We start from the raw sequence: 22,807 nt of genomic DNA, 5'->3' as shown, positions 1-22,807 counted from the left end.
ATCTCATTGAATGGCGGAGCAGGCTCAAGGGGCCGTATGACCTACTCCTGCTCCTAATTCTTATGTCCTTCAGTTACTCCCCAAGCTTGAAATCAGAGTCAAGCTCAGGCCTATCCCCCAGGGCTTGGGTTCACTGGATCTGAGAAACCCTTCTTTAAGTTGGTATTTCATCACATCACCAGTAGATATCAGGACAGTACCAGAACTATACACAACTGGCTCCCACACTGTGTTAGCACAGCCTGAGAAACTGGTAACAGGAACAAAGGAAATAGAATGTAACTCAACAATCCAGAAAAGTTCTCATTTAATTAAAAAAGAAACCAGGCGTATTCTAGAAACTTTTATTTAAAGAGAGGCTTTGGGAACGGAACTTTTAGCTGCAGGTTCAAGTTTCAATATTTATTTCAAATTTCAAAATTTCAAATTCTTCCTGAAACTCAGCTACAACAACTGTTTACTTCACTGGGCATTGGAGTTCTGTAAAGTGACAGTGTGATTGGTTCTGGTCAGCTCGTGGCTGCTTGGAAATGTCAAGTGCGAGTCCTTGTGCTGCTCAGTGCCGTTTCATAGCAAGTCGTAGAAATAGTCCAGCCCCTGGCCCAGCTCCCAGATAGATATCCCGGTGCCCAACTCTTTAGCCAGTTCCAACCGCACCTGGATAGACTGTAAAAGAAGAATAGAAGGGATAAAGTAAATCTGCTTTACACACTCTCAGTGCTCTGTGGTTCTAGCCATCAGTGCCCCTGACTGATTACAATGTACCGCCTCATCCTCACATGCAGTCTGAATGTGGATCCAATATAATTACAGTTCAATCACAGCAAACTTGAGCTACCCATCCATCGGCACGCTCAGTCCCTTGAGCACTAATTGCTTACTCAGGCCGAGCTCAGTGGTGTCGGGGACTGGTGACCCCAAGCGCTCTATTCCACATCCAGTGGATTACTGCCCACGTACCCATCATCTCACCTCCTGCACCTTGACTATTGATTAGTGAGAGATTTTGCTCAATAAAGCTAGCGCTGATTAGCAATTAGTACTCTCATTGAACATATTACAGTAATATGTTTCAGCACAGAGGCTGAAAACCAACTAGTCAGCCCAGGGAGATGGGATACCTCCTCAGACCATGTTGGGAGCTAAAAGGTTAAAACTGAGAGTGAGCAATGGATTTAAAATAAAGGGGCAACTTAAAAAAAAATGTTAAGTTGTTTCCACTTCTGGCTAATGTTAACAAATAATCTTAAAGCTGCATAACTGGGGGGGGAAGCAGCAGCTTGTGGGAAGGGCCTCTCGAAGGTTCCGGAGATTATTCTGAATGGACTTGGGACTGTTAACATTCAGAGGAAATGAAACTATAAACTTTGGATCAGCTCGCTGAGCAGTCCAGGTCTGTTGCTCACTGTGAATTTCCACCAGACAGACCAGGAGGCTCTCCATTCTGATCAGCAGTTAGCCATATCAGATAGGAGAACGGGAGAGGCACCACAACAGGGTTCAATGGCCATGGATGTGGGAGCGATAAGGAAGTGTGGGATTTTAGCTAGTGATTGTTACACCACTGGCAGTGGCTAAATGTGTGAACATCAGGTGAGCAATGGGTCAGGTTCAGCCGGGATGTTTTCCACAGCTTAAGTTTGCTAAAAATCACTTGGAGTACGTGGAGTTGTACTCCAGTACGAATCCTGGGGGGGGGGGGGAGATGGGAGAAAGGAAAAATTGCAGGAAGAAACCAGCTGATTCAGCAGAGGGCACAGTATGTGTCCATACATGTATTCCCACACATTCTGTCCATTTACAGAGGTGAGTGCGCACGGCTGCATCTGCGTGTTTCTGTGTCCCCACACGTTCTGCCCATATTTGTGTGCGTGCGTGCGTGCGTGCATGCTGATTTGACTCCTATTAGTGTCACTGTTCTGGACTAGCACTGCGGTTCTCAGACTGCCAGAGTCCATATAAAGTCTCACACCATCAATCAATGATAAGTTACATAAACCACCTCAAAGCCTGGTGATGAATTAAGCCAGTATATTATCAGCCATGAATCAAACTGCCTCAGAACAACAGAAATTGAATCTTAACATATTTTTACTCAGGAAATTAGGACAAAGGTATAAGGTGAACACTGAATACAAAGTTTGGCCTCTGCCAGTGTTGCATTCCAATAACTTGCATTTAGTATCTTTAATATCAAAGAATGTCCCAAGGCATTTCACACAGGAGAGAACAAAGTTAGCAGCAGTGGAAGAATTCTGAATGCGAGCCAAAGTCACGGTGAAAATGTTGGGCTTTGAGGACGCAGATAGAAGCAACAAGACTAAAACGGACTAATGAGGGAGCACCAGGAGGCAGGAAACGGGCAGAGGAAAGCTCTGCCACCAAGTGGGCATATTGAGGGAGTCCTGAGAAACATCACAGTGCAGACACACTGAGAGCATTGCAAAACAAAGGAGCAGCATTGAAGTAGTGACGTCACAACTAGCACAGAGGGGGAAGCCCAAGGAATTACAGATAAGTATTTAGGATAAATATCTAAGGCGCTAAAATAAATTAAGATGAGGATACTAACACTAAAGGGATCCAAAATTGCATAAAATAAGAATCTGGTTTACATAAATGTTAAACAAAGAAATAATATTAGTACTGCAATAATCGTGGGCGACTTTAATCTTCATATAGATTGGACAAATCAAATTGGCAAAGGTAGCCTTGAGGACGAGTTCATGGAGTGTATTAGGGACAGTTTCTTAGGGTGCGAGTTTTCTTGGCGGTCTCGATGGGTTTTGGGCGCTCTCCCCTCCGAGCGAGTTTGGTCAGGTTCTCATGCCGGCGGGGAGGGGAGAGAAGACCGCTGGGGACCGTCCGCTGGTGTGCAACGCCCACAGGAGTCCTCCCGCCTGCCGAGTCCCCAGTTTGGTCCGGGGGGTCCCCCGCTCCAGCAGCAGACGAGACCGCCACATGGAGGCAGGTCTTACCTGAACGGTAAGTATGAAGACCTGCAAAACAAGGCTAGTGCACTTCTTTTCTTTATTTCTTTTGCAGGGATTTTGGTCGATGGGATCCCCTGAAGGGTTTCCGGTGTTTTTTTAAAAAATGTTTTGAAACATTTTAATTTTATCAGTTCCCCCCTCCCTGGGCCTGACTCTACCCCCGGTGGTACTTTGCCAAGGATTGCATTTGCCGCCCAGAATGCGACCTCCCGCCCACTGCCGCCCAGAATCGGTGTGCAAGGCCCATTTTTTACGCCGGACGGTTTTCCCCACATTTTTTCACGAAACTTCCACCCAAAGTACCGTCAGGATCTTAGTGGGCAGAACTTAGGTCTCACCAAACTCGGGCCCTTCGAACAATACGTTGTGGAACCAGGAAACAGGCTATTTTAGATCCGGTTGTGTGTAATGAGACAGGTTTAATTAATGATCTCATAGTAAAGGATCCTGTAGGGAAGAGTGATCATAACATGTTAGAATTTCACATTCAGTTTGAGGATGAGAAACTTGGGTCAGTAACCATTGTCTTAAACCTAAATAAAGGTATGAAGGCAGAGTTGGCTAAAGTGGACTGGGAAAATAGATTAAAAGGTAAGACAATAGATAAGCAGTGGCAGATATTTAAGGAAATATTTTATAATTCTCAACTAAGATATATTCCAGTGAGAAAGAAAGACTCCACGAGAAGAATGAACCATCCGTGGCTAACTAGGTTAAGGATGGTATCAAATCGAAAAGAATGCTGCTAAGTTTAGTGGTAGGCCAGAGGATTGGGAAACTTTTAGAAACCAGCAAAGGATGACTAAAAAAATAATAAAGAGGGAGAAAATAGATTGAGAGTAAACTAGCAAGAAATATAAAAACAGACAGTAAGAGCTCCTACAGGTATATAAAAAGGAAGAGAGTAGCTAAAGTAAACGTTGGTCCCTTAGAGGATGAGACTGGGGAATTAATAATAGGAAACAGGGAAATGGCAGAGACTTTGAACAAATATTTTGTATCGGTCTTCACGGTAGAAGACACTAAAAGCATCCCAATGATAGTACAAAATCAGGGGGCAAAAGGGAGGAAGGAAATTAAAACAATTACTATCACTAGAGAAAAAGTACTCGGCAAATTAATGGGGCTAAAGGCTGACAAGTCCCCTGGACCTGATGGTCTGTATCCTAGGGTGTTAAAAGAAGTGGCTGCAGAGATAGTGGATGCATTGATTGTAATCTACCAAAATTCCCTGGATTCTGGAGAGGTCCCAACAGATGTCATGCCCCTATTCAAGAAAGGAGGGAGACAGAAAGCAGGAAACTATCGGCCAATTAGCCTAACATCTGTTATTGGGAAAATGTTGGAATCCATTATTAAGGAAGTAGTAGCAGGACATTTAGACAATCAAAGTACAATCAAGCAGTCATCATGGTTTTATAAAAGGAAAATCGTGTTTGACAAATTTATTAGAGTTCTTTGAGAATGCAACGAGCAGGGTGGATGAGGTTCACGGGTTGATTCCTGGGATGAAGGGGTTGTCTTATGATGAAAAGTTGAGCAGGTTGGGCTTGTACTCATTGGAATTTAGAAGAATGAGAGGTGATCTTATTGAAACACATAAGATTCTGAGAGGGCTTGACAGGGTAGATACAGAGAGGATGTTTCCCCTCGTGGGGAAATCTAGAACAAGGGGGCATAGTTTCAGAATAAGGGGTCACTCATTTAAGACGGAGATGAGGAGGAATTTCTTCTCTCAGAGAGTCGTGAATCTTTGGAATTCTCTACCCTAGAGAGTTGTGGAGGCTGGGTCATTGAATATATTTAAGGGGGAGATAGACAGATTCTGGAACTATAGGGGAGTCAAGGGCTATAGGGAAGTTGAAACCAGCAGCTATGGAGAGTTCAGGACAGTAAATGGGTGGCCAATCGGCCGGGTAGAACGAGGTAGGCAGAGCAGGGATCCTCCGGGATTTTGGCGAACTAACTGGTTTTCAGTGGCAATAACAAAGACCTGGCTCAAAGAATGGGAGGATTTGAAACCTTATGCCTGGCTACAAGGTATTTAGGAAAGATTGGGAAGGAATAAAAAAAGCTGGGCGGGGGGTAACATTGATCAAATAAACTATTTTGGCACTGGAAAATGATGTTGAGGGTTCAAAGACAGAATCTATTTGGTTAGAATTAAGGAACCACAAGGGAGCTGTTACACTACTGGGTGTATACTATAGACCAATATTGGACTGTATAGTCACCTAAGAACTCATGTTAAGAGTGGATGCAATTTTGAGGGACTGCCTATGATGATGACGACTATAGACCACCAAATAGTGGGAAGGAGATAGAGGGGCAAATTACAGAAAGATGCAAGAATTATAGAGTAATGATAATGGGGGACTTCAATTATCCTAATATAGACTGGGATAATAACAGAGCAAAGGGTAAAGAGGGGAGGGGATTTCCTGAAATGTGTACAGGAGAACTTTTTGATCAGTGTGTTTCCAGCCCAATGAGGAAGGAAGTAATGCTGGATCTGGTTCTGGGGATTGAAGTGGGGGCAAGCAGAGTGTGTTTCAGTGGAAGAGCATTTGGGGAACAGTAATGATATCATCAGGTTTAGAATAGTTATGGAAAACGTCAAGGTACAATCAAGCGTAAAAATACTTAACTGGAGGCGGGCTAACATCAGTGAGTTAAAAAGGGATCTGACCCAGGTGGATTGGAATCAAAAATTGGTAGGCTAAACAGCAATTGAACAATGGGAAGCTTTCAAAGAGGCGACAGTTTAGGTACAGACTAAACACATTCCCACCAGGGGGAAAGAAAAGGCCTCGAAGCTAGAACTCCCTGGATGACTAAAGATATTGAGGTTAAAATGAACAGAAAAAAAAGAGGCTCTTGACAAATGTAAGGCTCATAATTTAGTGGAGAACCAAGCAGTACAGGAAGTACAGAGATCTAAAAAAAAGGATGAAGAGGGGCAAAGAGAGCTTGTGAAAACAGATTAGGGGTCAATGTAAAAGGGAACCCAAAAATCATTGCTAAACTTATTTAGTAAAAGGGTTGTCAAAGGAAGGGTGGGGCTGATTAGGGACTAAAAAGGAGAGCGCCTTGTGGAAGCTGAGGATCTAGATGAGGACTTTGCATCTGTCTTCACTAGAGAAGAGGATGCTGCCATGTCACAGTAAAGGAGGAGGTAATAGCAATATTGGATAGAATAAAAATAGATGAAAAGGAGATATTTAAAAGGTTGGCATCGCTCAAAGTAGAAAGGTCACCCACCCCAGATAGGATGCATCCTAGGTACTGAGGGAAGTAAGGGTGGAAATTGCAAAGGCTCTGGCCACCACCTCCCAATCATCCTTAAACATGGGGGAGAGTGCCAGAGGACTGGTGGATTGCAAATGTTACACCTCTGTTCATAAACTGTGAGAGGGATAAATCTGGCAACTGCAGGTCTGTCAGCCTAACGTCGGTGGTGGGAAACCATTAGAGACAATAATCGGGACAAAATTAATTGGCACTTGGAAAAGTACGGACTAATAAATGAAAGCCAGCACGGATTTGTTAAAGGCAAATCGTGTTTGACTAACTCTGAGTTATTTGATGAAGTAACGGAGAGGGTTGAAGAAGGTAGTGAGGTTGATGTTGTGTATATGGACTTTCACAAGGCTTGTGACAAAATACCTGATAACAGACTTGTTAGCAAAATGAAAGGCCACAGGATTGAACGAACAGTGGCAGCATGGATATAAAATTGGCTAAGGGACAGAAAGCAGAGAGCAGTGGTGACAATTGTTTATCAAACTGAAGGGAGGTATACAGAGGTGCTCCCCAAGTTTCGTTATTAGGACTATTGCTCTTTTTGAAATATGTTGGCCCTGCAATCCCGGCCTCCCCAGGTCCGTGCGGAGTGTGTGCGGACCCGGGATGGCATTGCAAAAGCCGGTTTTCGGCACGCAATGGGCATGCGCTGAAAACCGGCTTTTCCGATCTGTGGCTTGACAGATGCCCGCATCTCGGGGAGAAGGACATTTGCATGGGCAGGATTGCGGTATTTGCCCATCTCTTGCCCTGCGAATGTCCTTAAAACTCTTGCATAGCCTACTTTGACCAGTGTAAGAGTTTTAAAACTTAAAAAAACATTTTAAAAACACACTTTAATGTTAAAAACCCTGCCCACTAAGGTAATTTTATTTTAAACCATAATTACAAAAACGTAAAAAAAAAAAAATCGGAAAAATATTTTTTTGTAACACATTTATTAACTTTAATTGAAATGAATGTTAAATGTGTGATTTTTTTTCTAGTTTTTTTTTTTGTGTTTGGGGGGTTCTCAATCATGATAATGAGAATCCTACTTACGGAGTTCCCATTGTTATGAATGAGAATACTTTACCTGGATTGGCTGCCCAGTACCATGTGACTCCAGCCTCTCCCTGTGCCTCTGCAAGACGTGAACGCGCTGCGATGCTCAGGGAGAGGAGGCCTCCGACCGGGATCGCTGGAGGGTGCAGCACCAAAAGGTAGGTGCGCATCTTTTTTTGTTACTATTGTCACCCGAGTGCCTGCCCGCGGGAAGCCCAGTACCAGGATTTCAGACCCATTAATGACCTGGACTTGGGTAAAAAGGGCATAATTTCAAAGTTTGTAGATGACACAAAACTCAGAAATGCAATAAACAGGGAAGAGGATAACAACAGATTTCAGGAGGAAATAGACTGATGAAATGGGCAGACAGATGGTAGAGGAAATTAAACGCAGATTTTAGCAGGAAGAACGAGGAGATGCAATACAAACAAAATGGTACAATTTTAAAGGGAGAACAGGAACAGAAAGACCTGGGGTGCATTTACATAAATATTTGAAGGTGGCAGGGCAAGTTAAGAAGGCTGTTCAAAAAGCTTACGGGATCCTGGGCTTCATAAATAGCAGCATAGAGTATAAAAGCAAGAGTTATACTAAACCTTTTTAAATCACGGGTCAAACACCAGCTTGTGGTCAATTCTGAGCACCACATTATAGGAACGATGTCAAGGCCTGAGAGAGGGTGCAGAAGAGATTTACTAGAATGATTCCATGGATCAGGGGTTTGAGTTATGTGGAGAGACTGCAGAAGCTGGAGTTGTTCCCCTCAGGGAAGATTAAAGAGAGATTTGATAGAGGTATTCAGAATCATGAACAGTTTTGATAAATAAGGAGAAACTGTTTTCAGTGGCAGAAGGGTCAATGACCAGAGGACACAGATTTAAGGTGAAAACCAAAGAGGTTCCATTTATATAGCGCCTTTCATGACCAACGGACGTCTCAAAGTGCTTTACAGCCAATGAAGTACTTTTGGAGTGTGGTCACTGTTGTAATGTGGGAAATGCGGCAGCCAATTTGCGCACAGCAAGCTCCCACAAACAGCACTGTGATAATGACCAGATAATCTGTTTTTGTTATGTTGATTGAGGGCTAAATATTGGCCAGGACACCGGGGATAATTTCCCCTGCTCTTCTTCAAAATAGTGCATGGGATCTTTTACGTCCACCTGAGAGAGCAGATGAAGCCTTGGTTTAACCCGAAAGACAGTGCAGTGCTCCCTCAGCACTACACTGGCGTGTCAGCCTAGATTTATGTGCTCAAGTCCCTGGAGTGGGACTTGAAGCCACAACCATGTGACTCAGAGGCGAGTGTGCTGCCCACTGAGCCACGGCTGACACAGAACCAGAGGCGACACGAGGAAGGTGATTTTTATGCAGCGAGATGTTCCAATCTGGAATGCACTGCCTGAAAGGGAAGTGGAAGCAGATTCAATTGTAACATTCAAAAGAGAATTGGATACGCACATGAAGGGAAAACAGTTACAAGGCTAAGGGGAAAGAGCAGGGGAGCGGGACTACCGGGATAGCTCGACCAAAGAGCAAGCAGAGCCACAATGGGCTGAATGGCCTTCTGTGCTGTCTCATTCTATGAAGTGTGTGGTACCCTGTGAGGTATCCCATTACCACAAGGTCTGGGGGCAGAGGTGACACTGAATTACCCCGTTCAGATTCGTCCCAACCTGCACACAGGGAATGTTGGGATCTATGCCAATCTGCAGGATTCCCGATGGACCGCTTACAGACACAGCTGGATATAATGAAAGTTAAAGACCTATCACAGCAGTTAATGCAGAACAGTTAGTCATACCAAAGAACTGTCTTACCTTTAATGTCGGGTAAAACACAAGATGTTTCCCACCCTGGTAGCTGAAAAAAAAGTGATCCAGTACAGAGCGTGTGTTTGACAGTGATTAGCAATCAACATTAACATCTCTATATATAAACAGAAAATGTTGCAAATCGCAGCTGCCTGACCCGCTGAGATTCCCAGCATGTTGAGATTTTATTCCAGATTCCAGCATCCGCAGTATTTTGATTTTGTATTAACACCTCTATATCTGGCTCACCTCCCATTAACACCTCTATACCTGGTTCACTGCCCATTAACACCTCTATACCTGGCTCACCTCCCATTAACACCTCTATACCTGGCTCACGGCCCATTAACACCTCGAAACCTGGCTCACCTCCCATTAACACCTCTATGCCTGGCTCACTGCCCATTAACACCTCTATAGATGGCTCACTGCCCATGAACACCTCTATAGCTGGCTCACCTCTCATTAACACTTCTATACCTGGCTCACCTCTCATTAACACCTCTATACCTGGCTCACCTCCCATTAACACCTCTATACCAAGCTCACCTCCCATTAACACCTCGATACCTGGCTCACTGCCCATTAACACCTCAATACCTGGCTCATCTCTCATTAACACCTCTGTACTGGCTCACTGCCCAATAACACCTCTATACCTGGCTCACCTCCCATTAACATCTCTACACCTGGCTCACCTCCCATTAACACCTCTATACCTGGCTCACTGCCCATTAACACCTCTATACCTGCCTCACTGCCCATTAACACCTCTGTACCTGGCTCACTGCCCATTAACACCTTGTACCTGGCTCACCTCCCATTAACACCTCTATACCAAGCCCCATTAACACCTCTATACCAAGCCCCATTAACACCTCTATACCTGGCTCACTGCCCATTAACACCTCTATACCTGGCTCACCTCCCATTAACACCTCTATACCTGGCTCACTGCCCATTAACACCTCTATACCTGGCTCACCTCCCATTAACACCTCTATACCAAGCCCCATTAACACCTCTATACCAAGCCCCATTAACACCTCTATACCTGGCTCACTGCCCATTAACACCTCTATACCTGGCTCACTGCCCATTCCCACCTCGATACTGGATCACTGCCCATTAACACCACTATACCTGGCTCACCTCCCATTAACACCTCTATACCTGGCTCACCTTCCATTAACACCTCTATACCTGGCTCACTGCCCATTAACACCACTATACCTGGCTCACTGCCCATTAACACCTCTATACCTGGCTCACTGCCCATTAACACCTCTATACCAAGCCCCATTAACACCTCTATACCAAGCCCCATTAACACCTCTATACCTGGCTCACTGCCCATTAACACCTCTATACCTGGCTCACTGCCCATTCCCACCTCGATACTGGATCACTGCCCATTAACACCACTATACCTGGCTCACCTCCCATTAACACCTCGAAACCTGGCTCACCTCCCATTAACACCTCTATACCAAGCCCCATTAACACCTCTATATCAAGCCCCATTAACACCTCTATATCAAGCCCCATTAACACCTCTATACCTGGCTCACTGCCCATTAACACCTCTATACCTGGCTCACTGCCCATTCCCATCTCGATACTGGATCACTGCCCATTAACACCACTATACCTGGCTCACCTCCCATTAACACCTCTATACCTGGCTCACCTTCCATTAACACCTCTATACCTGGCTCACTGCCCATTAACACCACTATACCTGGCTCACTGCCCATTAACACCTCTATACCTGGCTCACCTCCCATTAACACCTCTATACCTGGCTCACCTTCCATTAACACGTCGATACCTCGCTCACCTTCCATTAACACCTCTATACCTGGCTCGCTGCCCATTAACACCTCTATACCTGGCTCACTGCCCATTACCACCTCTATACCTGTCTCACTGCCCATTAACACCTCTATACCTGGCTCACTGCCCATTCCCACCTCGATACTGGATCACTGCCCATTAACACTATACCTGGCTCACCTCCCATTCACACCTCTATACCTGGCTCACTGCCCATTAACACCTCTATACCTGTCTCACTGCCCATTAACACCTCTATACCTGGCTCACTGCCCATTCCCACCTCGATACTGGATCACTGCCCATTAACACCACTATACCTGGCTCACCTCCCATTAACACCTCTATACCTGGCTCACCTTCCATTAACACCTCTATACCTGGCTCACTGCCCATTAACACCTCGATACCTGGCTCACTGCCCATTAACACCTCTATACCTGGCTCACTGCCTATTAACACCTCTGTACCTGTCTCACTGCCCATTAACACCTCTGTACCTGGCTCATTGCCCATTAACACCTCTGTACCTGGCTCACTGCCCATTAACACCTCCATACCTGGCTGACCTCGCATTAACACCTCTATACCTGGCTCACCTCCCATTCACACCTCTGTACCTGGCTCACCTCCCATTAACACCACTATACCTGGCTCACTGCCCATTAACACCTCTGCACCTGGCTCACCTCCCATTAACACCTCTATACCTGGCTCACCTTCCATTAACACCTCTATACCTGGCTCACTGCCCATTAACACCTCTATACCTGGCTCACTGCCCATTAACACCTCTATACCTGGCTCACCTCCCATTAACACCTCTATACCTGGCTCTCTGCCCATTAACACCTCTAAAACTGGCTCACCTCCCATTAACACCAGAATAAAAGGAAAAGGAGGTGGGGTAGCATTGCTGGTTAAAGAGGAGATTAATGCAATAGTTAGGAAGGACATTAGCTTGGATGATGTGGAATCTATATGAGTAGAGCTGCAGAACACCAAAGGGCAAAAAACGTTAGTGGGAGTTGTGTACAGACCTCCAAACAGTAGTAGTGATGTTGGGGAGGGTATCAAACAGGAAATTAGGGGCCCATGCAATAAAGGTGCAGCTGTTATAATGGGTGACTTTAATATGCACATAGATTGGGTGAGCCAAACTGGAAGCAATACGGTGGAGGAGGATTTCCTGGAGTGCATAAGGGATGGTTTTCTAGACCAATATGTCGAGGAACCAACTAGGGGGGAGGCCATCTTAGACTGGGTGTTGTGTAATGAGAGAGGACTAATTAGCAATCTCGTTGTGCGAGGCCCCTTGGGGAAGAGTGACTATAATATGGTGGAATTCTGCATTAGGATGGAGAATGAAACAGTTAATTCAGAGACCATGGTCCAGAACTTAAAGAAGGGTAACTTTGAAGGTATGAGGCGTGAATTGGCTAGGATAGATTGGCGAATGATACTTAAGGGGTTGACTGTGGATGGGCAATGGCAGACATTTAGAGACCGCATGGATGAACTACAACAATTGTACATTCCTGTCTGGCGTAAAAATAAAAAAGGGAAGGTGGCTCAACCGTGGCTATCAAGGGAAATCAGGGATAGTATTAAAGCCAAGGAAGTGGCATACAAATTGGCCAGAAATAGCAGTGAACCCGGGGACTGGGAGAAATTTAGAACTCAGCAGAGGAGGACAAAGGGTTTGATTAGGGCAGGGAAAATGGAGTACGAGAAGAAACCTGCAGGGAACATTAAGGCGGATTGCAAAAGTTTCTACAGGTATGTAAAGAGAAAAAGGTTAGTAAAGACAAACGTAGGTCCCCTGCAGTCAGAATCAGGGGAAGTCATAACTGGGAACAAAGAAATGGCAGACCAATTGAACAAGTACTTTGGTTCGGTATTCACTAAGGACACCAACAACCTTCCGGATATAAAAGGGGTCAGAGGGTCTAGTAAGGAGGAGGAACTGAGGGAAATCTTTATTAGTCGGGAAATTGTGTTGGGGAAATTGATGGGATTGAAGGCCGATAAATCCCCAGGGCCTGATGGACTGCATCCCAGAGTACTTAAGGAGGTGGCCTTGGAATTAGCGGATGCATTGACAGTCATTTTCCAACATTCCATTGACTCTGGATCAGTTCCTATCGAGTGGAGGGTAGCCAATGTAACCCCACTTTTTAAAAAAGGAGGGAGAGAGAAAGCAGGGAATTATAGACCGGTCAGCCTGAACTCAGTGGTGGGTAAAATGATGGAATCAATTATTAAGGATGTCATAGCAGTGCATTTGGAAAATGGTGACATGTTGGGTCCAAGTCAGCATGGATTTGTGAAAGGGAAATCATGCTTGACAAATCTTTGGAATTTTTTGAGGAAGTTTCCAGTAAAGTGGACAATGGAGAACCAGTTGATGTGGTATATTTGGACTTTCAGAAGGCTTTCGACAAGGTCCCACACAAGAGATTAATGTGCAAAGTTAAAGCTTATGGGATTGGGGGTAGTGTGCTGACATGGATTGAGAACTGGTTGTCAGACAGGAAGCAAAGAGTAGGAGTAAATGGGTACTTTTCAGAATGGCAGGCAGTGACTAGTGGGGTACCGCAAGGTTCTGTGCTGGGGCCCCAGCTGTTTACATTGTACATTAATGATTTAGACGAGGGGATTAAATGTAGTATCTCCAAATCTGCGGATGACACGAAGTTGGGTGGCAGTGTGAGCTGCGAGGAGGATGCTATGAGGCTGCAGAGTGACTTGGATAGGTTAGGTGAGTGGGCAAATGCATGGCAGATGAAGTATAATGTGGATAAATGTGAGGTTATCCACTTTGGTGGTAAAAACAGAGAGACAGACTATTATCTGAATGGTGACAGATTAGGAAAAGGGGAGGTGCAAAGAGACCTGGGTGTCATGGTACATCAGTCATTGAAGGTTGGCATGCAGGTACAGCAGGCGGTTAAGAAAGCAAATGGCATGTTGGCCTTCATAGCGAGGGGATTTGAGTACAGGGGCAGGGAGGTGTTGCTACAGTTGTACAGGGCCTTGGTGAGGCCACACCTGGAGTATTGTGTACAGTTTTGGTCTCCTAACTTGAGGAAGGACATTCTTGCTATTGAGGGAGTGCAGCGAAGATTCACCAGACTGATTCCCGGGATGGTGGGACTGACCTATCAAGAAAGACTAGATCAATTGGGCTTGTATTCACTGGAGTTCAGAAGAATGAGAGGGGACCTCATAGAAACGTTTAAAATTCTGACAGGTTTAGACAGGTTGGATGCAGGAAGAATGTTCCCAATGTTGGGGAAGTCCAGCACCAGGGGTCACAGTCTAAGGATAAGGGGTAAGCCATTTAGGACCAAGATGAGGAGAAACTACTTCACCCAGAGAGTGGTGAACCTGTGGAATTCTCTACCACAGAAAGTAGTTGAGGCCAATTCACTAAATATATTCAAAAGGGAGTTAGATGAAGTCCTTACTACTCGGGGGATCAAGGGGTATGGCGAGAAAGCAGGAAGGGGGTACTGAAGTTTCATGTTCAGCCATGAACTCATTGAATGGCGGTGCAGGCTAGAAGGGCTGAATGGCCTACTCCTGCACCTATTTTCTATGTTTCTACACCTGGCTCACTGCCCATTAACACCTCAATACCTGGCTCACTGCCCATTAACACCTCAATACCTGGCTCACTGCCCATTAACACCTCAATACCTGGCTCACTGCCCATTAACACCTCAATACCTGGCTCACTGCCCATTAACACCTCTTTATCCGGCTCACCTGTTAACACCTGTTTAAAAAAGGATGTACGGATAGATCCAGCCAGTACAGGCCGGTCAGTTTAACTTCGATAGTGGGGAAGCTTTTAGAAACGATAATCAGGGACTAAATTAACCGTCACTTGGACAAGTATGGATTAATTAAGGAAAGCCAGCATGGATTTGTTAAAGGCAAATCGTGTTTAACTAACCTTATTGAGTATTTTTAATGAGCTTGTTGATAACAATGCGGTTGACATGTTGTCCATTGATTTCCAAAAGGCATTTGATAAAGTGCCACATAATAGGCTTGCCAGCAAAGTTGAAGCCCATTGAATAAAAGGGACAGTGGCAGTATGGATACGGAATTGGCTCAGTGACGGGAAACAGAGAGTAGTGGTGAATGAAGGAAGTTTTTTGGACTGGAGGAAGGTATACGGTGGTGTTCCCCAGGGGTCGGTACTAGGACCATTGCCTTCCTTATATATATTAATGACTTGGATGTACAGGACACAGTTTTTAAAATTTGCAGATGCCACAAAACTTGGAAGTGTCGTGAGCAGTGAGGAGGATCGGGATAGACTTCAAGAGGCTGGTGGAATGGGCCGACACGTGGCAGATGAAATTTAATGCATAAAAGTATTTTGGTAGGAAGAACGAGGCGAGGTAATATAAACTAAAGGATACAATTCTAAAGGGAGTGCATGAACAGAGAGACTTGGGGGTGTATGTGCACTAGTGGGAGGACAGAGATTGAGAAGTGTTTAAAAGCCAACAAAGAATGACTAAAAAAATGATTAAGAAAGGGAAAATAGTTTATGAAAGTAAACTAGCACGAAATATAAAACAGATAGCAAGAGTTTCTATAGGTATATAAAAAGGAAAAGAGGGCTAAAGTAAATGTTGGTCCCTTCGAGGACGAAACCGGGGAATTAGTAATGGAGAACATGGAGATGGCAGAAACTCTGAACAAATATTTTGTATGTCACTAGGACTCTAACAATATTCCAACAGTGGATAGTTAAGGGGCTATAGCGGGGGAGGAACTAAACACAATCACAATCAGTAAGATAATGGGACTAAAGACGGATAAAACCCCTGGACCGGATGGCTTGAATCCAAGTGTTTTAAGAGAAGTAGCGGCAGGGATTGTGGATGCATTGTTTGTAATTTACCAAAATTCCCTGGATTCTGGGGAGGTCCCAGCAGATTGGAAAACTGCAAATGTAACGCCCCTATTTAAAAAAGGAGGCAGACAAAAAGCAGGAAACTATAGACCAGTTAGCTTAACATCTGTGGTTGAGAAAATGTTGGAGTCCATTATTAAAGAAGCAGTAGCAGGACATTTGGAAAAGCATAATTCGGTCAGGCAGAGTCAGCATGGATTTATGAAGGGCAAGTCATGTTTGACAAATGTGCTAGAATTCTTTGAGGATGTAATGAACAGGGTGGATAAAGGGGAACCAGTGGATTTGGTGTATTTGGACTTCCAGAAGGCATTTGACAAGGTGCCACATAACAGGTTACTGCACAAGATAAAAGTTCACGGGGTTGGGAGTAATATATTAGCATGGATAGAGGATTGGCTAATGAACAGAAAACAGAAAATCGGGATAAATGGTTCATTCTCAGTTTGGCAATCAGTCGCCAGTGGGGTGCCGCAGGGATCAGTGCTGGGACCCCAATTATTTACAATCTATGTTAACGACTTGGAAGAAGGGACTGAGTGGAACGTAGCCAAGTTTGCCGACGATACAAAGATGGGAAGAAAAGCAATGTGTGAGGGGGACACAAAAAATGTGCAAAAGGACATAGACAAGCTAAAAGTTTGGCAGATGGAGTATAATGTTGGAAAGTGTGAGATCATGCACTTTGGCAGAAAAAAAATCAAAGAGCAAGTTATTATTTAAATGGAGAAAGATTGCAAAGTGCTGTAGTACAGTGGGACCTGGGGGTACTTGTGCATGAAACACAAAAGGTTAGTATGCAGGTACAGCAAGTGATCAGGAAGGCCAATGGAACCTTGGCCTTTACTGCAAAGGGGATGGAGTATAAAAGCATGGAAGTCTTGCTACAGTTGTACAGGTTATTGCTGAGGCCATACTTGGAATACTGTGTGCAGTTTTGATTTCCATATTACGAAAGGATATACTTGCTTTGGAGGCAGTTCAGAGAAGGTTCACTAGGTTGATTCCGGGGATGAGGGGGTTGACTTATGAGGAAAGGTTGAGTAGGTTGGGCCTCTACTCATTGGAATTCAGAAGAATGAGAGGTGATCTTATCGAAACGTATCAGATTATGAGGGGGCTTGACAAGGTGGATGCAGAGAGGATGTTTCCACTGATGGGGAAGACTGGAACTAGAGGGTACAATCTTAGAATAAGGGGACGCCCATTTAAAACAGAGATGAGGAGGAATTTCTTCTCTCAAAGGGTTGTCGATCTGTGGAATTCGCTGCCTCAGAGAGCTGGGGAAGCTGGGACATTGAATACATTTAAGACAGAAATAGACAGTTTCTTAAACGATAAGGGAATAAAGTGTTATGGGGAGCGGGCGGGGAAGTGGAGCTGAGTCCATGATCAGATCAGCAATGATCTTATTAAATGGCGGAGCAGGCTTGAGGTGCCGTATGGCCTTCTCCTGCTCCTATTTCTTATGTTCGTATGTTCTAAATCATTGAAAATGGCAGGGCAGGTTGAGAAAGCAGTTAAAAAGCATACGGGTTCTTGGGCTTCATAAATAAGAGACATAGGGGCCGAAATTGTCCCTTTCCTGCAGGCCTCTTATCAGAAATCGGCGGCCATGCTACGTAGTGCAACGGCCGCCAACTTTTCGTGTAATGGCTGCCATTATCAACATTCCGCCCCTGTGGTATCCCGGCGGTGACCCCTCCCCACCGTTCCGTTGCTGCCGATCCGTCCTAAGTATGTCATCACAGTGCGCACTGCCGATGTTTCCCCCCCTCACCACCCCCCCAGGCGAAATTCCGCCTTGAAAATCTTCCTCCTGCCGGGCGGTGCCAAAACCAGCTTTTCCAACGATGCACTGGGGCTGTGGCCTCCTGAAATGGCGGTGCGGCTTCCATTAAAGGGGAAGACACACTGCCGCTGTCACCATGTTTTTTCTTTTGTCAGCTGACTGTCATATCGGGCCGACAATTATGTCCCCGGGTTCGGCCTGGCACTCCGTCTTAGGTGCCAGGCTGCTGGCCCGGCCGAAAATCTCCTTGGTGGCCCAGTGGACTGAAAAAAAATCGCAGCGATCTCCCCTTTAAGTGAAGGGGAGAGCCGTGGTGACTGACAGAGGTGGTCACTCCGCACCCCCACAACTTCCACACACCACCCCACTTCCGCCCCCATTGTCAGCTACTTCCGGTCCGCCTGGAAAAAAAAGCCAAAGAGCAGAATATCGCTCAAGAGGCCACTTCAACCACCGCGGCAGTAAAAACAGGAGAAACAGGACATGTGTTCCCCGTTTCAGGTAGCGGGAAATTTCGGCTTCATAGACCACAAAAGTGTGAAAATTATGATGAACCTGTATAAAACACTGGTTCGGCCCTAACTGGAGGACTGTGTCCAATTCTGGGCACCGCACTTTAGGAAGGAGAGGCACTTTAGGCCTTGGAGAGGGTGCAGAAAAGATTTACAAGAATGGTTCCAGGGATGAGGGACATCAGTTACGTGGATAGATTGGAGAAGCTGGGGTTGTTCTCCTTAGGACAGAGAAGATTGAGAGGAGATTTGTTCAAAATTATGAGGGGTCTGGACAGAGTAGACAAAGAGAAACTGTTCCCATTGGTGGAAGGGTTGAAGACACAGATTTAAGACGATTGGCAGAAGAACCAAAGGCGACATGAGGAAAAATGTTTACGCAGCGAGTGGTTAGGATCTGGAATTCACGGCCTGAAAGGGTGGTGGAGGCAAACTCAATTTTATCTTTCAAAAGGGAGTTGGATAAGTACCTGAAGGAAAATACTTTGCAGGGCTACGGGGAAAGGGAGGGGGAATGGGACTGGCTGAGGTGTTCTTGAAGAGAGCCAGCATAGGCTCGACGGGCTGAATGGCCTCCTTCTGTGCTGTAACCAATGAGTCTATATCTGGTTTATTGCTCAGTTGTTGGTTAAATCTTACACAGTATTTAATGTTCGACCTGAGCAATGTAGTGGTTGGGCACCACGCAGGGAATCGGTGAGATGTAGCAGAGAGCAGAGGAGGCATGTGGAGAGGAGCGAGGGGGAACAGGCAATGTCAGGGAAGTTTACTGATTTGTTCTTTAATTGAATATTTGGAAAAAAAAATACTCACCTTTTATATTCGAAGTAATGTTCACCAATTTGCTCATCCCAAAGCAGTTTTGTCTTGTGATCTTTCAGAATCTCTATATATCTGAAAAAGTAAAACTAAGGTGATTGAATAGCTGGTTCTGTGTTCAGAGACTACTGGCTGTGGTCATTATCACAGTAACCCTCGGTATGCAGACCTGCTCCCGCTCAGAGCACAGGCTCCACTTGGTGCTGTAATGTGCCAAACTGAACTTGCACCTGCTCAGAAACAATAAGTAGCTAAGCCAACAATTTGACTTGACCCTTCACTCTACAGAAGACGAAGTGGCCACGAATTCCCTGCTACTGATGTATGAAGGACAGAGCTCAGTCTGGATGTCTGACACAAAAGTCTATACTGGTTAAGGCTGGAGCAGACAGTCTTGCCTACGTCACTAAGCATCACATACCAGACCACAAATTTGACTGTGTTTTACACTGCATCATTACCTCACTGTGTTCCTGCCTCAATCATACATACCCGGCTCAGAACCACAATCATCATCATCATCAGAGGCAGTCCCTCGAAGCGAGGATGACTTGCTTCCACGCCAAAAAGGGATGAGTTCACAGGTGTTTCAATGAAGGACCTAATATTCTGGATCCGGAACTACATCTTGAAGGATGGAAGATGCCTGTGCGTGGAACAATGCTGCTCACTGACTGGCAACAGCACATCTACTGCACAGACTACTGGCTGAGTTAGGTGGCTTGAGCCACTGTCAGTCACCATCCAATTCTTGTGTCGAGCTCAGTAGCTGTAGTCACATGCGACACATGGCATTGCTAGGTGGCTCAAACTTGTACCATTTATTCACCATCCAATGTAAATTGTCACAAGGCGGCAGCTCGGCGCTGGCAAAGGCAAAAGAGCAGCCAATGGGGCCAGTGCGTTCTGATGGGTGTGAGGAGTACCAAGCACTCAAACGTTCCCAGATATGATACATAAATACAAGGAGTGTATCAGTACACACTCCGTACTGAGCCACACTTACCCGACTCACAGTCACAAATTACACGCTGATTACAGCCTCATGCACCATGAGATATTGACACCCCCATCAAACTACAAATCCAATGCAACATGGTTGAAATGTTAGCATAAAAAGTGAGTTTTTGTTTGACCATGTAGATATTTTTAGAATGCTACAAATCAACCCATCACTGGGATTCCTCCCTACAGCTACAAATCATTCACTGAGCCCTCGGGGTCTCTGTTCATTGATTATCCAGCAATCTTGCACCCAGAAAGTGTGTATTGATGTTGGGGTTCAGATCTGCTGCCGTTCTCCCTCATTCAGGGCAAGATATCAGAGAACCACCTTAGGAAGGATACATTGGCCTTGGAAGGAGTGCAGCGTAGGTTTACCAGAATGGTACCTGGACTCCAAGGATTAAGTTACGAGGAGAGATTACACAAGTTAGAGATATATTTCCTAGAATCTAGAAGGTTAAGGAGTGATCTGATCGAAGTTTTCAAGATGCTAAGGGGAACAGGTATGGTAGATAGAGAGAAAGTATTTCACTGGTTGGGGATTCTAAGGCAAGGGGGAATAGTCTAATATTTAGAGCCAGACCTTTCAGGAGAGAAATTAGGAAACACTTCTACACACAGAGGGTGGCAGAAGCTTGGAACACTCTCCCGCAAATGGCAACGGATGCTAGATTAATTCTTAATTTTAAATCTGAGATTGATTGATTTATGTTAACCAAAGTGTTTAAGGGATATGGGTCAAAGGCAGGTATATGGAGTTATGCAGATCAGTTCAATGGCCTACTCCTTTTACTACGTTCTTACTAGAGGCACCCGAATCACAACTGCCCAGGAATCAACAGCTGCAGGAGAGGTGGCAAAAATAGGAAGGAATGTATGGTGAGGTGGAGCCATTTCATGTTTGAACACAATTTCCCACTGAACAGGCTATGCAGCAATAGTACAGTTGTACAGAGATGGTACACGGAGGCGCTGAACATTAACAAGTACAGGACACACAATGGAGCAGCCCTGTGACAACAGTCTCATCGTGTGTTCAGCCTTCTTTTCTAAAAACCGGCAGTATGCTGGCCATTGATAACACTGCCTCACTCATCAGGAAGATCTTGAGCCATCACAAGTCAATTCATTCCCACAAGGTGAATGCGAGGTATTAATGAAAGGAAGCCCGGGGAATCACCAATGGAGGAGGAGGCAAGGGAATTTCAAGGCCAAGGATCCTCCCCTTCCCCAGACCTTTTTGGAGACAAGTACTGATGCATTGTTTCATGCAACATAACACATCTTGCAGGCTGACCAATCGTGTCTCTAGCTGTGCACCAACTGTGTGAGTGTACAGTAATGATGGAAGTTTAATGTCGACAGAGTCAGCAAATCCAACAACTCTTGCTTTAACTTGGAAAACTAGCAAATTGACAGTGGTATTTTCCAGTTAGCTGATGAATAAAAGTTTTTTAAAAATATAGAATGTTCAATCCCTACTCTCATAAGAGGAAATCAGGCTCAGCTATATACGAGCTAACTTGCAGCCATTAGAACACAAAATGATCCAGAGATTTCCATTTTAACAAACACTGTAATAATTACTGCAGAATACTGTCCAGGAAGCTATGATCCCCAGAGAAGTGCTCAGAAGCACAATCCATATTTATCCTCTGTGTGATGAGTGTGTCTCACTAAAACTAATGTAGGTCGGATTCTAATGTAGGTTCTAAATCCGTCGATTACATCACATGCTGCAAGGTATTTCTGCCCTGGGAGAGAGTGGGTCAACAATCAAAAGCTGAAATGAACCCTAAGAGAAATTGGAGTGCTCCCGCTCCTGGTTGGTGAATGGCCTCAATAGGGCTGTTAGTACCTGGCATGTCACGCTGTAATAACTCCAGGTATTGGGGGTAAATGGACCAGGAATCAATCTGTCCGTAGATATATGTAAAAAATAAATAAAGTTATTATAAGTGAAAAAGGCTCACAGAGATGGTGGCCAAAGCAACTGAAACCAGTTCAGGCAGCAAGAGCCCAAACCATTGTATCAGAGAAAGAGGGCCGAGTAAAAACACAGTTACCGCCACGGAAAGATCCAGCTGTTTAATTGAACAACACTTCATTTATTCTTTGACAGAAGCAATTTTCCTCACTTTTGGAACGCTCAATACCCATTAGGATTGAAATTGTTCAATTGGAGATTCTCTGGCAACCTGTCAAGGAATCTACTTGTTGTGACTCAGTTGTCTGGAGTTGATGGATGCCCCATTAATTTACCAATGAGCTACAGACACTGCACACTCTCATTAGCAGAAATCAGGACCAGTTACTTGCTCAGCACTTAATTTGTAGCCAGTAGAACTCATCAATATAATTCAGAAACTTCATTTCCAACCATGTAGGGGCTCACAGTGTAATAATTACTGCAGAGTTATGATGAACCTTTATAAAACACTCATTCGGCCTCAACTGGAGTACAGGTTGAACCTCTGTTATCCAGGACTCCCTTATCCGGCACCAACCCTCATTCAGGACCATTCCCGGCTGGCGAGTGGTGCATGCGCAGAACGTGACCGTCAAAATCCTACTCACCAATATAATCTCTCTCCTCAATCGGCTGTCTCCTCCTCGTCACCTGCTGGAACTCCTGCAGTCACAGTCCTTGGGCCGGCCGCTCTTCCCCTCAGTGCTCCCTCGGGGTGGGAGTTGGGCCGATTCTTCAAGGCCCGCCGACTCTTCGGGGAGCCCTGCACACTGATTTGGGT

General features: G+C 45.1%; 1 long non-coding RNA gene across 1 annotated transcript; it reads right to left on the bottom strand.

Moving 5' to 3' along the window:
* Positions 1 to 330: 330 nt before the first annotated feature.
* Positions 331 to 19,137, bottom strand: LOC139257395 (uncharacterized). Its single transcript, XR_011592285.1, has 3 exons — positions 19,047 to 19,137; positions 9,164 to 9,206; positions 331 to 666 (listed from the first exon to the last, which is right to left on the bottom strand). It is a non-coding gene; the product is annotated as an uncharacterized lncRNA (long non-coding RNA).
* Between the last annotated feature and the right edge of the window lie 3,670 nt (positions 19,138 to 22,807).

This window comes from Pristiophorus japonicus, unplaced genomic scaffold, assembly GCF_044704955.1.
Source record: "Pristiophorus japonicus isolate sPriJap1 unplaced genomic scaffold, sPriJap1.hap1 HAP1_SCAFFOLD_825, whole genome shotgun sequence".
Lineage (NCBI taxonomy): Eukaryota > Metazoa > Chordata > Chondrichthyes > Pristiophoridae > Pristiophorus > Pristiophorus japonicus.
Note: the sequence above shows the minus strand (reverse complement) of the source record. Positions and strands in the feature narration are given on the sequence as shown.